Source organism: Ipomoea nil, unplaced genomic scaffold (assembly GCF_001879475.1).
Source record: "Ipomoea nil cultivar Tokyo-kokei standard unplaced genomic scaffold, Asagao_1.1 scaffold3056, whole genome shotgun sequence".
Taxonomy (NCBI): domain Eukaryota; kingdom Viridiplantae; phylum Streptophyta; class Magnoliopsida; order Solanales; family Convolvulaceae; genus Ipomoea; species Ipomoea nil.
The window spans coordinates 480,626-494,695 of NW_017619484.1; the positions used below are offsets into that span (position 1 = coordinate 480,626).

General features: G+C 37.4%; 1 pseudogene; it reads left to right on the forward strand.

Annotated features, from left to right (window-relative positions):
* Positions 1 to 7,657: 7,657 nt before the first annotated feature.
* Positions 7,658 to 8,610, forward strand: LOC109164028 (annotated as a pseudogene).
* Positions 8,611 to 14,070: the final 5,460 nt, after the last annotated feature.

Sequence of the window (14,070 nt, forward strand, 5' to 3'; positions counted from 1 at the left end):
CTTTTCTCCAAATTCATTGTACTCAGTACTCGAAGAAGAAGAAGAAGAAGAAGTGTAGAAATTACTCATACTCAAAATGGAGATGGGGAATGGCACTGCAAACGGTTCGTTCTTCTCTCCACCCTTCTGTCTGCTCTTGGCCGCGCAAATGTTAGGGCTTAGAGTAGAACAATACGCAGGTCTAATAGTGAGGGAGGGAGTGGAGTCGATTTGGTGAACCGGCTCAAGAACGCGGTCCGGTCAATTAGGAGCAGAGGATGAAAAGACTCATTTGCCCCTCAGTTTTGTGCCTATTATTTTCTCCGTCGAATTTGACCGGTAAATTGGTCGGAATGACCTAAATTGAGAAAAATTACATACTCAAGGTACTGAATTGATACTTTTGAAAGTTAGGTGTTGAAATTAACAAGGCCCCTATAGTCGTATGACCAAAATTGAAATTTTCTCTAATTAGCACAAAGAAAAAGGATATTAAGAAAAAGGATAAGCAAGAAACCACTGATCTAAGCATTGAACTTAAAAACCACACTATAAAGGATGGCTAAAAGACTAATGCTTCCTACCTCAAAATCAAGCAATGGAGGCCCACTGTCAGAGAGTAACGAGCCATTTAACAAACTGTGAACACTAACGAGGCATCTTGTTCTCTCTTATACCTAAAAGAGATGGCCAACAGAACAAACTCAGTGAGACTACGTGATGTGCTTGTCTGCAGTGGGAGTGGGGGCAATCATGGCATGATAATATATTAATATAAAAGAAATTATTTCTATTTTTATATTTTTAAAAAATACAACTAAAAAAGGATCAAATTTAATTATAATTGCCATTGATATTAGGTTTTAGTGCAACTTAAATTAGGGCTTCAAATTCTCAATTTATATATAATGTGTGTGTGTGTAATGGTTTCCAATTCCATTATTCAATCAATTTCATAAGATTTTTGAGTTCATAAATACATTAACAAATAGTCTGATAAGAAAAGTCCAAAAAGTAAGTGGAAAACTACCAACAACAAAAAAAAAAAAACAAAACAAAACAAACATTAGAAACAAAAACAAAAGGGTTAGTGAAAAAAATTATAGAAACTATGATAAGGTATAGTATTTATTATATACTTTTTCTAATTAATGTAATCCAAAAAGTCAATATCGAGATTCGATTCTTTGACTTTCTCTCCAGGAGAGCTACGGAAAACATATAATTGAAAATAACTTGTAAATATAAAAGTAAATATTGTATAATGTAAAAGTTATTATATTTAAAGATGTTATATTTAATGACATTAATAATTGAGGAGAAAAAATATGTAAAATTGGAAAGAAGTTACTTATGACATCAGGCCACAAGCCATCAAGCCATATTAGTTCGCTCTCTCTCTCTCACGCGAAGTTTCTTCTCTCTCTCGCGAACCACCGGCTTGCGTCTCTGCCTCGGGCGGCTGCCCGTCTCCGCCTTTCACCCTCAAGTTCTCACCGGTCGCACCCCCTCTCTGTAAATTTTAAGTTGTTTTTTTTTTGCTTTTGAGTTTTGAACTAGATTCAACAAAATATGATAATGATAAAATTCATGACTTTGTACAATTGTGTATAATTATATTGTTAATTTGTTAATTGTGCCCTCATTCCTGACTTTGTGAAATTGTGTCCGAATTTCTTGCCTTTTTCATTAAATTTATATCTTAGTTGAAGAACTTGAAAAAACCTTTAGTTTTCTTGTTTGTTCCATCCATAATCCATTGCCTCCTCCAAGCCTCTACTTTCTAGAGTATGATTTACAAGAAAATAGCAATTGATCTCCGTTTCTTTGACTTGCTTGAGGAATCAAAGGTAGGAGATTAGGTTTAGGGCTAAAATTTTGATTCTAATAATTGACATCTGTTATTAATAGCCCTTGCTTCATTCTCGCAATCTTTTGGTGAAGGACAGTACATACACACTTGATATGCAATGCTTCTTTTTTATTTCCAGAAAACTTATGTTTATTTGTATGCTTGAAAATTCTCTGTTTAAATACACTTCAACTTTTGAGGATTGTTTTACTTTTGGCAGGTAACCATGTGGATTTTCAAAGGAAAAACACAGAAAGAAAGCCTGCAGAAAGAAAATGAAGAGTTGCGCAAAAGGATTGATTCTCTTAAAATCAAGAGTGATGATGCCAGTGTGGCGACGAAGGTGGCAGAGTTTGATAGAGTTAATTTAGAGAACATGGCGAAGGAGAACGACTGTGAGGTCGACAAATATGTGGAGGAAATTACTAAACTGAAGCAAGAGGTAGCTGCACTGAATTGAAGCATTTGCTCCATCTCAACTAAAAGCCTAAGCTGATAGTTGGATTGCACATTAATGGCTATATACTCAACACGCCCCCTTTCAAACCCATGACCTTTGTCTGGCTCTGATACCAAATTGAAGCATGTGCTCCATCTCAACTAAGCTAGTTGACATGCCCCCTTTCAAACCTATAACCTTTGTCTGGCCTGGCTCTGATACCAAATTGATCTCAACTAAGCTAGTTGACACGCCCTCTTTCGAACCCATGACCTTTGTCTGGCCTGGCTCTGATACCAAATTGAAGTATGTGCTCCATCTCAACTGCCCCCTTTCGAACCCATGACCTTTGTCTGGCCTGGCTCTGATACCAAATTGATCTCAACTAAGCTAGTTGACACGCCCCCTCACGCCCCTTTCGAACCCATGACCTTTGTCTGGCCTGGCTCTGATACCAAATTGATCTCAACTAAGCTAGTTGACACGCCCTCTTTCGAACCCGTGATCTTTGTCTGGCCTGGCTCTGATACCAAATTGAAGCATGTGCTCCATCTCAACTAAGCTGATAGTTGGATTGCATAACCTTTATCTGGCTCTGATACCAATGGCTATATGCTCAACACGCCTGGCTCTGATACCAATGGCTATATGCTCAACACGCCCCCTCACGTAGTTTCTCATGAGTGCCTCTGATACCAATGGCTATATGCTCAACACGCCCCCTCACGTAGTTGCTCATGGGTTATATGCTCAACACGCCCCCTCACGTAGTTGCTCATGGGTGGCACTGAGATTCGAACCTATGACATTTGGTCTGGCTCTGATACCAAATTGAATCATGTGCTCCATCTCAACTAAAAGCCTAAGCTGATAGTTGGATACTTGGATTGCACATCAATGGCTACATGCTCAACACGCCTCGGGTGGCGCTGAGATTCAAACCCTTGACCTTTAGTCTGGCTCTGATACCAAATTGAAGCATGTGCTCCATCTCAACTACTTGAAAAACGAAGCCCTCTTTGATGATATGCATACTACTCTTTATCGCATAACTAGGGAATCATCTTATCTTAGGATAAACTGCTAAGGCCTGTGCATCACTCAGATTGGATATCCCATTCATTAGTCCGATCGATTTTTGGATTTGATTTAGGTTACCCGTCCCTTCAATTTTTTTATGCTAAACTTTATCGGATTGCGGATATGCTATTTCGGATATTTGACTTCAGATTGCGGATATGCTATTTTGGATTTTGGTTATTAAAAGTCTACTAGTGTGATTAATAGCAGTTTTAGCTCTTAGGTTTAAGTTATTGGTGTGGTCATTTTTAATTCTTAAATTTTATTATTTTGACATTTTAAACCTTTTTATTGACCAAAATTGTACAATCACTATATTCTAAACGGAATTGCAATTCCATCCATTTGCTGAATTACAATTCATAGCTCCTCCCCTATGAATTGTAATTCAGCGATTAAATGGAGAGAAGAAGCTACAATTTTGACATTTTTGCCCTTCTAATAATACAAGGTCTCATCAACTTCCATCCACTCATCTCATTATCATCTCTCATCTCTACTATATGTTTCTGGGTTGCAAAATAATAATAATAATAATAATAATAATAATAATAATAATAATAATAATAATAATAATAATAATAATATTATTATTATTATTATTATTATTATTATTATTATTATTATTAGTAGTAGTAGTAGTAGTACATAAGGGCATTTTAGTCATTGTATCACTTATTCCCTTTCAATTCCTGTAATCCTATTTCTGCATATCAAACACTGTAATTTGAATGCATACTTAATTCCCACCTTATTCTTTTCCCACCGAATTACAATTCCTTTCCACCTTAATTCCTTCATTTCAACCAAACGGCATATTATGTTGAGGAGAGAGGAAAATGGATTTTTGTAGGGAGAGTGAGTTTTTGTCTCCAAATATGGGGCCCTCATGGAGAGAACAAAGGAAATGCTACGGAGGTCTCATCGCAAGCTTTGCGCCCTGGGCGCGTAAAACCTTTTGTTTTAAATTTTTTTCGCGTGACATATGTTTTTTTTTTTTTTTTTTTTTTTTTTTTTTTTTTTGTGCTTTTGTTCTCTCTCCTCTCTCCTTGTAATATGACAAAAATTTCTCAAAAAAGTGTGCTTAATAGAGATGCTCTAAGAGCATCCCCAATAGAGGGAGATTTTCATTTATTTTTGCGGAGCTAATGCTTATGTAGAGGAGAGAGAAGAAAACTAATTGTTGTAGGAGATTATTGGTTTTTGTAGGAAAAGTGGAGCCCACCAAAAAAAAAAAAGACGCAAAGAAGCTCTCGTGCACACCAGGCGGTCGCATTAATCTATATAAATACATTTTTTTTTCTTCTCTCATATCATTTTTTCTAGTCACACTTACACAATCTTTTCAAAAACTATAATTATTTGAGATGCTCTAACATAGGTTGTGAAATTGCATTAACAGGGCGTTTGGTTGGAGGGAATTTAAATTCCCTTCTTACTTAATTCCACTTAATTAATTCCAAAGGCCATAAAATTCCTTAGTTTGGTTGGAAAGAATTGCAATTCCCCCATTTTCATAGAATTAAAATTCCATGTCCCCCCATGAGATTTTAATTCCTGGGATTTTAGGAAGAATAAAAAGCTAGTAATGAAACAAAATTACCCCTCTTTTTTTTTTAAATATAAAATTAATACCACCACAACAATGAGTATTTTGAACTTTATACTACTTATTCCCTTTCAATTCTTATGTATACCAAACATTGGAATTGAAATTCCCAGTAATTCTATTCCTGTAAACCAAAAATTCTAACTTTATTCTGAATAGTTTATTTTTCATGAAATTGCAATTCATTTCCTACGAAATTCCACTCTCTAACCAAACTCCCTGTAAATATTTTGTAGGTGAAATGCCTCACGGGCGGCATACAGCTCAGATCCTCACCTGGCTTACTTGTTCGGCGCATTTCAGTCCCCAACGTCTTTGTGTCCTTTTCTGCGCTCTTCAGATCCGTTATCAACGGTCTTCTATGCGTCTCTTTCGGAACATCTACTTTTTAAAGTTGTCAAGTGTAAACCCCACTCACTATTCAATTATGTACCACTCCAGTCGTGCTATATATTTAGTAGTGTAGTAGGTCCGGATGATTGCTTTATGCCAACCACAACACGCTATTCACCAAACAACCAATTATGCTCCATACGCAACGCGTTTCTCAATTATATTCCTTATATAATATGATTCCTTCCACTCAAAATCATAAATTATTGAAAATTGATAAATTAACTGCTAATATGATATCAGAAATCCACATTTGTATTCACAAAGGTCACGAGTTTGAATCCTTGTCCCCCTTAATTTTGGCGAGTCAACTATGAGTAACTTAAACTGATTTATTTTCTCGTGATTCTTTTATTTATCTGTTAGGATCACAATGCGATATTTACTCACACTCGAAAGGGTTAAGGAACTTCTCTCATATCCAAAAAGAATTACCGGATTGAATATTCCAAATTGATCAAAAACAATTTTCCAATCATTATTGTGTGGACCATATTTTGTCTACTGTAAAACAATGTATATTCAGTACAAAAATAATGTACATTTAGTATATTAAAAATGTACTTTTTGTTATGGTCCACGTAACATTGTGTGGACCATGGTCCATACAATAATTTGTCCAATTTTCCGTTACAATAGTTTAGTGAAATAATTGTGAGAATTTATAACATAAAACTTTCAATTAATGACAATTTTACGAAGTTAGAGGGGCATTTTTGCACTAGCAAACACTTTCTTTGGCAACATAAAAATCTAATGGTTTATAAGAGTACAAGTGCATAAATTATGTCTCTAAGGTATTACGCGTCTTTTTATTTATTTATTTATTATTATTTAATAATATACTTATAATCATACTTTTATCATTTCTTTTTAATTGTGTGAGGAAATCATAATATGATTAAGAATCATATTCCGGAAACCATCCTCTTCACACAATCACCATTCACTTCACAACTGCACTTTATCTTTTTCCTTTCTTTCGCCAAAAAATTCACCAAATTTTTAAAAAAATATTTAATGCTACTTAAACAAAAAAAAAAAAAAAAAAAAATTCTCCAAATATTTTACACATAAGCGTATAATTACACTCCCTTCGTTCTATTTTATGTATTTGGTTCGATTAACCAACATTGACTGAAATTATTTTAATTAATTTTTTTAATAAAAACGACAAATAAAATGTGACAAAAAAAGAGTATTATATTTGTATTCATTATACGTTTCTTTTAAAAAAAATTACTTCCTAATATTCACGACATGTCGTTTTTTAAAGATCAAGTTTTACATTGTAAAGTAAAAAAATTTCACCAAAACCTGTACCATATAATGTTGCAATATATGTTTCATATGATGGGGTATGGTAAATCAATTCACAATAATCAATAAATAAATAAAAAGTTTTATTCCCACACAAATATTGGTCAGCTAGCTTTATTCGTTATTTTATATAAAAATTGTATATACTGAATTTTAAAGAAGGAATATAGTAATTTTAGTTAGATAAATGAAAATCTGAGGTGTGGTTGAGTAGAAGAGAGTCATTTATCATTTATCAAATATCAAGGGATCGATCTTTAGTCTTCGGTATGGAGCAGCCTTAAATCTCTAGGCTAGTTGTCTCACATTTTATATGTGTATATAATTCGCTGGGGATTAGTTAGTGTGTTCGGTGGTGGATATATCATGGGTTACACCCAACATAATAAAAGATTGGAGAAAAAGAAAAGGGAAAAAATTACACTTTTTATCCTTAAGTTATACAATAATTGTAGAATTCGTCTCTAATTATTGGTCATACTTACTTTTCATTCCTAAATTATCATTGGCGTTGCACTTTTCGTCTTTTCATCCCTTTACTAACAAAACATTTGGGACGAAATTTACAATTTTAGTATAACTTAATGACGGAAAATAAGCACAAAAAGTTAATAAAAGGACAAAAAGTATTACAACGTCAATGATAGCTTAGAGACGAAAAGTGAGCACGACCAATACTTATGAACTAATTGTTTATTTAAGGATGAAAAGTATAATATTCCAAAAAAATTGTAGCTAAATTAAATAGTGTTGTCCTACCAATAACCTTGCAGTCTAGTAGCATGAATTAACTTTTCTAAATGGGAGGTCATGAGTTTGAGTTCTCGTGGAGGGATATTCTCTTTAGACGGTATATAGACAGATACTACATTGTAATAGATTCAGTAATAATTAAAAGAAATTAAAAGAAATTATAATTATAATAATAATAATAATAATAATAAAGAGTTGTCCTCCACCAATATATAATGGAGTGACCGTCCGAGTTTGTCTCCCAAATTTTCTCATCCAAAAGATTTGGCCACACCACCAACAATATAATGCCCACCATTTCGCTAATCCTCTTCTTCCTTCACAATCTCCTCAACGCATTCCTCCTCCGCTTGGTTCCCAAGAAGCTCCGCCCCCTCCTCCCAGCTTCTTGGTACCACCAGCCCACCACCGCCCCGCCGCCATTCCCAAACCGCCGCATCCGCCGCCGCCGCCGCGACACCCACGAATGGAGAGCGAGGACCTGTCCCGCCTCTTCCAGATGTTCGACCGCAACGGCGACGGCCGCATCACCAAGGCGGAGCTGAACCATTCGTTGGAGAACATGGGGATATCCATCCCCGACGCCGACCTGGTCGCCATGATCGAGAAGATCGACGTCAACGGCGACGGGTGCGTCGACATCGACGAGTTCGGGGCGCTGTACCAGTCCCTCATGGCCGAGAGGAACGAGGAGGAGGACATGCGGGAAGCTTTCAACGTCTTCGACATCAACGGCGATGGCTTCATCACCGAGGAGGAGCTCAAGTCGGTGCTGTCGTCGCTGGGGCTCAAGCAGGGCCGCTCCCTGGAGGATTGCAAGAGGATGATCGGCAAAGTCGACGGCGACGGCGACGGGAGGGTCGACTTCGCCGAGTTCAAGCACATGATGAAAAGGGGTGGCTTTGCTGCATTGTCGTCATAAAATCAATTTTCCATATTAGATTGATTATTAATGTAGATATTTTTTTTCCGATTAAAAACAAAACCCCAAATTCCAGCTCCATTAATGGAGGAGGAAGATAAATTAGAGTCCAAGGTCGGAGATTCTCATGATGAATTGGGAATCGAATTTTAAAAGATCTTGGCGATCAAATATGGGCTGGAGTTTATATTCTTTAATTTTGTGTGGGTGATGGAGGAAAAGAAATTATTTTCAAGTTATTATGAAGTTCATTTGTTTCATTTTTTTTCCTCACTATTTAGTGCTACATGTAAAAGTGGATTATTGATTTATTATAATCATTTTTGCATATAATACCATCCGGTCCTCCAATGAGTATAATGAATTTGTCATATTTAATCTTAAATTTTTCAAATTGACCACTCTGATCTTTCTGACTTTTAAATAATTATTGTGGTTCAACTTCAAAATTACAGATGATAATAATTATTACAGTGGTTCAACTTCAAAACTACAATAACAATTTGAAAGTGAAAGTACTAGAAATGATCAATTTAAAAATTTAAAATTAAATGTGATAAAATTACTATATTCAGAGAAACTGATATTAATTTTATACATTTTTATTATATTGTTGGATGATAGATAATTGTATACGCGTTGTCCTGCAGTTTTTGGTGTCTGTTCGATCCGATCCATTGTTATTATTATTATTATTATTATTATTATATATATATATATATATATATATATATATATATATAGAAAGGTTCAAGTGCGGCGGCTGTGCGGTTAATTTAGGTCATTGCGGTTAATTTTAGACCATTAATTTAGGTCATTGCGGTTAATTTTAGACCATTAGATTAGATAAATTCAACGAATCACATTCATCCAGACTTTTCTGAGGGCCATTAGATTAGATAAATTCAACGAATCACATTCATCTAGGCTTTTCTGATATTTTCGCGCACGTTCTCAGTCGTTATTGGGCACCTGAATATATCAAACCATAGTGTTGTGTGTTTTATGTTTGTTATTGGTGCATTATTAACCTTACTGTGGTGTATTTGAGTATTTGAGGATTCGTGTTGGTGCCAAGTTCAGGTGTGCCCACGCCTTCCCATGCGGTCAGTGCGGGTGCACTAATAGTTATACAAATATACACCATCCATGTTAGAAAATGCACACCAAAAAACATGCACAAATTAGATACGCATCACCAGAGCGCACCATTAGGTATGAATAAAAGCATCACACAGTGTTCAGAAATACACCATTGGGGTGGTGAGTTATATGGTGTATTTTTTGGGGGTGGTGAGTTATATGGTGTATTTTTTGGGTGTGTTGTGTGTTTTTTTGGTGTATTTGTGCATTTCATTGTGGTGCTTTTTCGTAACACTATTGATGTCTTTTGTTAATACTGTTGGTGTATTCTGACAAGCGACCGATATAAATGACCACTACAATTACCATAACACCCCCCACTTATCAGGACGCGCTTAAATCTTTAAATCTTCAGAAATTAGCCGCTGCTGTTAGATTAAGCAAAATGGACGATGCTGATATAGCCGCACCGCCGCACCTAAAGCTACTGCCGCATTTGAGCGCTATTCTATATATATATATATATATATATATATATATATATATATATATATATATATATATATATATATTTCCTAGAAACGAAATGCATACTAAATTTGTGTCATTCAGTCAGCAACCGCTGTGCAGAGGTTTTGACTTTTGAGCGGTGAAAGAGACGATTCCACGGAGGATTTGAGCGGCGATGACGCCACTACAAAATGAAATTATTGACTGCAATATTTGGTTGAACCAATTTTAAGCCAAGGAATAGGCTGACAAAGATTGGTAAGCTACATTATATGACTTATTTGCAACTCGTTCTTAGTTCTTACCGCATCATACACTCCTTAACGTCATTATCACATCATCAATACTATATTATTTTATATCATATATAATACGAATCAAAATGTAAAAAGTGATAATCAAACTCAAAATAAGTCTCCAAAGTCCAATTTTTGCCATTTACTATATTTCAAACATAAGTTATAAAACAGAGGAGGGCGTTTCCAGTTTCCCTATGATTGGATCGGATTAAAGTAAATTTAGATTCTCTTGAAATGTTTAATTTGATATATTATGTTCCTAAAATATATAATAGTTAAATGAGAAATTGATACTCAACGTCAACATTCTTTCAAAAGGCTGAACCCCAACCCGTCAGAGCAAGACCTGTGCTCACTGCGCACAAAGTGTTGGAAAAATAGCTTAAAATGACATGTTAAGTGGCTATTTTGTGGTACAATTATCAGTGGGGTCCACTTCCGATTTGGGTCGGGGCAAAGTGGATTCGGATACTTCGTAGTGAGACGAAGAGATTGATATATTGTACGCTCAAAACGGATAATGGGTGAATGAAATATTGATTCTCAAAGTAGACCCATTTGAGTTGGAAAATGAAGGGAAAAAGTGAGCTTTTGTTCCACATTGCTTTGGAATGGAGATTTTCCCCCCTTATATACAAGAGCTCTTTTGAAGCTTGTAGAATTGTATAGCATAGAGGCTCTCTCGCGCGGGGGGGGGGGGGGGGGGGATGCAAATCAAATTCCAACTAGCAGAGATTGAAAAAGGCTTATACGAGCTCGTGTGCGCCGGCACCTGGGGGCACGAATGTCGTCCGGAAATTGGCTGGCCTTGCGGGCATAAGTTATGCCTCATTTTCCAACTGCTATAACCACTTGGTTCGACCAGAACCGAATCGAGAGCACAACTCTCGTGCAGCACCGAGAGCATAACTCTCGTGCAACAGAGTCCACGAGAGGTGCAAGGGCCGAAACTGGATGAGGTCGAAAGTTGAGAGCGAACCCTGTACGCTAACGGTCTGGAACCCGAAAGTTTTGACTATTGAGGGAATTGAATTCACGGTCTGGAACCCGAAAGTTCTGACTGTTGAGGGAATTGAATTCATCTGTTACGGAATTAATTGTCTTTTAATTCCAATTTTGAATTCTGAATTCAATTCCCAGGTAGTGGCCTGCTGTTATAGCTGTTGGAAGGCAGCTTTAATGTCATTTTTAATTGTCATAATTAAAAGCTATTAAATCCTTCACCCCTATAAAAGGAAGAGTTGGGCAGTAGAGTTTTACACACAGAAACATAGAACACGAAAGTTCGTTTTTCCAGCTTCAAAACCTCTCTGCTTCTACTCTTTCTTGGCCTACTGTGTTCATAGCCATTGTCTTGCTCGCCGGATTCCTTGTTTGAGTGCTCAAACATTGAATCATTAGCAAGTTTTATCCTGGGAAGCCTAGGCCACAACGCTCCTAGCATCTTTGGGAGGTGGCAAATAAGGTTTTAAGGAAAGAGTGCTTACTTGACTCTTGCAAAAACCCAACACCAAACACTAGCCAAATTTCTTCATCTTTTCTTCCCTTATTTCCAGAAAAATAATAATCTTATTTTGATTATTATTTGTGTTTTCTACCAACGGTACCAACAATCTTAAAACCTTATATATTTGTTTTCCCGTTGGTGGTTTTCTCCGAATTTCCTTGAAGAAAATGGAGCACCCCGTACTGCCAATTGATGGGGAGGATAATGTTGTTGCGGACAACAATGGAAGAAACGACAACAATAACGTTGTTGCGGATAACAGTGGAGGGAATGGCAACAATGTTGCTAATTCTCAAGCTACACCAGTGAACGTTGGTTCACAAGATGGTGGGAGCACTGAGGGATATATTCCCATGTCTCGGGTACCTTCGGTACCGAGTGGTTCGGCTGAAAAGCCGGAGAAGTTCACCGGTGTTGGTTCGAACTTCAAGAGGTGGCAACAGAAGATGTTGTTCTACCTAGCAACTCTCGGCCTGGCAAGGTTCTTGTCCGAGAGTGTTCCCGAGTTGAAGGAACAAGATGCACAATCCGTGATGGCAGTTGGCTATTGGAAGGATTCGGACTTCCTCTGCCGAAACTACATCCTGAATGGATTGTGTGACACGCTATATGATGTATATCGAAAGATAAGCACATCAAAAGCGTTGTGGGAAGCTTTGGATCATAAATACCGAAGTGAGGATGCCGGCTCAAAGAAATTTGTAGTTGGCCGATTCCTCGACTTCAAAATGGTTGATTCAAAGACCGTGCTAAGTCAGGTAGAAGATTTGCAATTAATCTTTGATGAGATCCGTGATGAGGGCATGGTGCTAAGTGAAGCCTTCCAAGTGGGATCTGTGATCCATTTGTTGCCTCCAGGGTGGAAGGACTTCAAGAACTACCTTAAGCATAAGCGAAAGGAGATGAATCTGGAGGACCTGATCCAGCGACTCAGGATTGAGGAAGGGAACAGGACGAATGATAGGAAGGCTCCTATCGTTGTTGGCGCTAAGGCCAACGTTGTGGAGCACGGTAAGAGCTCCAAGAGGAGCAAGAAGGACAAGCGAAAGCTAGGTCCGAAAGGTGGCGTTACCAAGAACAAGTTTCCTGGTGAATGCTACAATTGTGGCAAGCATGGCCACAGAGCATCTGAATGCAAGGCTCCAAGGAAGAAGAACAAGAGTTCTGAAGCCAATGTTGTTGGAGATAGCAGTCAGAAGGAGGTCGAGATTAGCCTTTCGGCTATGGTGACCGAAGTGAACCTCGTGGGCACAAACCCTCGTGCAACCAGGAACTTGTGTTGCAACCGAGAGATGTTCAACACCTTTGAGACCGTTGAGGGTGAAAAGGTGTGGATGGGAAACTCCGCTCAGTCTGCTGTGGAAGGCATGGGCAAGGTGGTTCTGAAGATGACTTCTGGGAAGGAACTGACGTTGAACAACGTGCTGTATGTTCCTGAGCTGAGGAAGAATCTTGTGTCTGGCTCTCTGTTGAACAAGCATGGCTTTCGCATGGTGTTCGAGTCCGACAAAGTAGTTTTGTCCAAGTTTGGGATGTTTGTTGGTAAAGATATGTAACTGATGGGCTCTTTAAGCTCAATGTAATTCCTATTATCAATAAAAGCAAAGTTAATTCTGTTTACTTGCTTGAGTCTTCCAGTTTGTGGCATGGTAGACTAGGTCATGTTAATTTTAATTCTATGCGTAGATTAATTAGCATGGACCATATTCCTAACTTTCAAATTGACACAAATAACAAGTGTGAAATTTGTGTTGAGGCAAAACTAACGAAAGTACCTTTCAAATCGGTTGAAAGGGAAACTGAACCACTAGAATTAATCCATAGTGATTTGTGCGATTTTAGATCGATACAAACGAGAGGTGGTAATAAGAATTTTATCACATTTATCGACGATAGCACACGATACTGCTATGTGTATTTGCTTAAGAGCAAAGATGAAGCCGTTGATAAATTCGTTCTTTATAATAAGAATGAAGTGGAAAACCAACTTAATCGGAGAATTAAGAAGGTTAGAAGCGATAGAGGTGGTGAGTACGAAGCACCTATTGGTGACTTCTGTGCAAGTGTAGGTATAATACACGAACGTACGGCACCTTACTCACCTCAATCGAACGGTGTTGCCGAACGAAAGAATCGTACATTGAAAGATATGATGAATGCGATGCTTATAAGTTCGGGCCTACCTCAAGATGCGTGGGGTGAGGCGTTTTTGACAAGTAATTACCTTTTGAATAAGGTACCACGAAAGAAGCTCGATAAGACTCCTTATGAGCTGTAGAACGGTAGGAAACCTTCCTACCAGTACCTGAAAGTGTGGGGGTGTC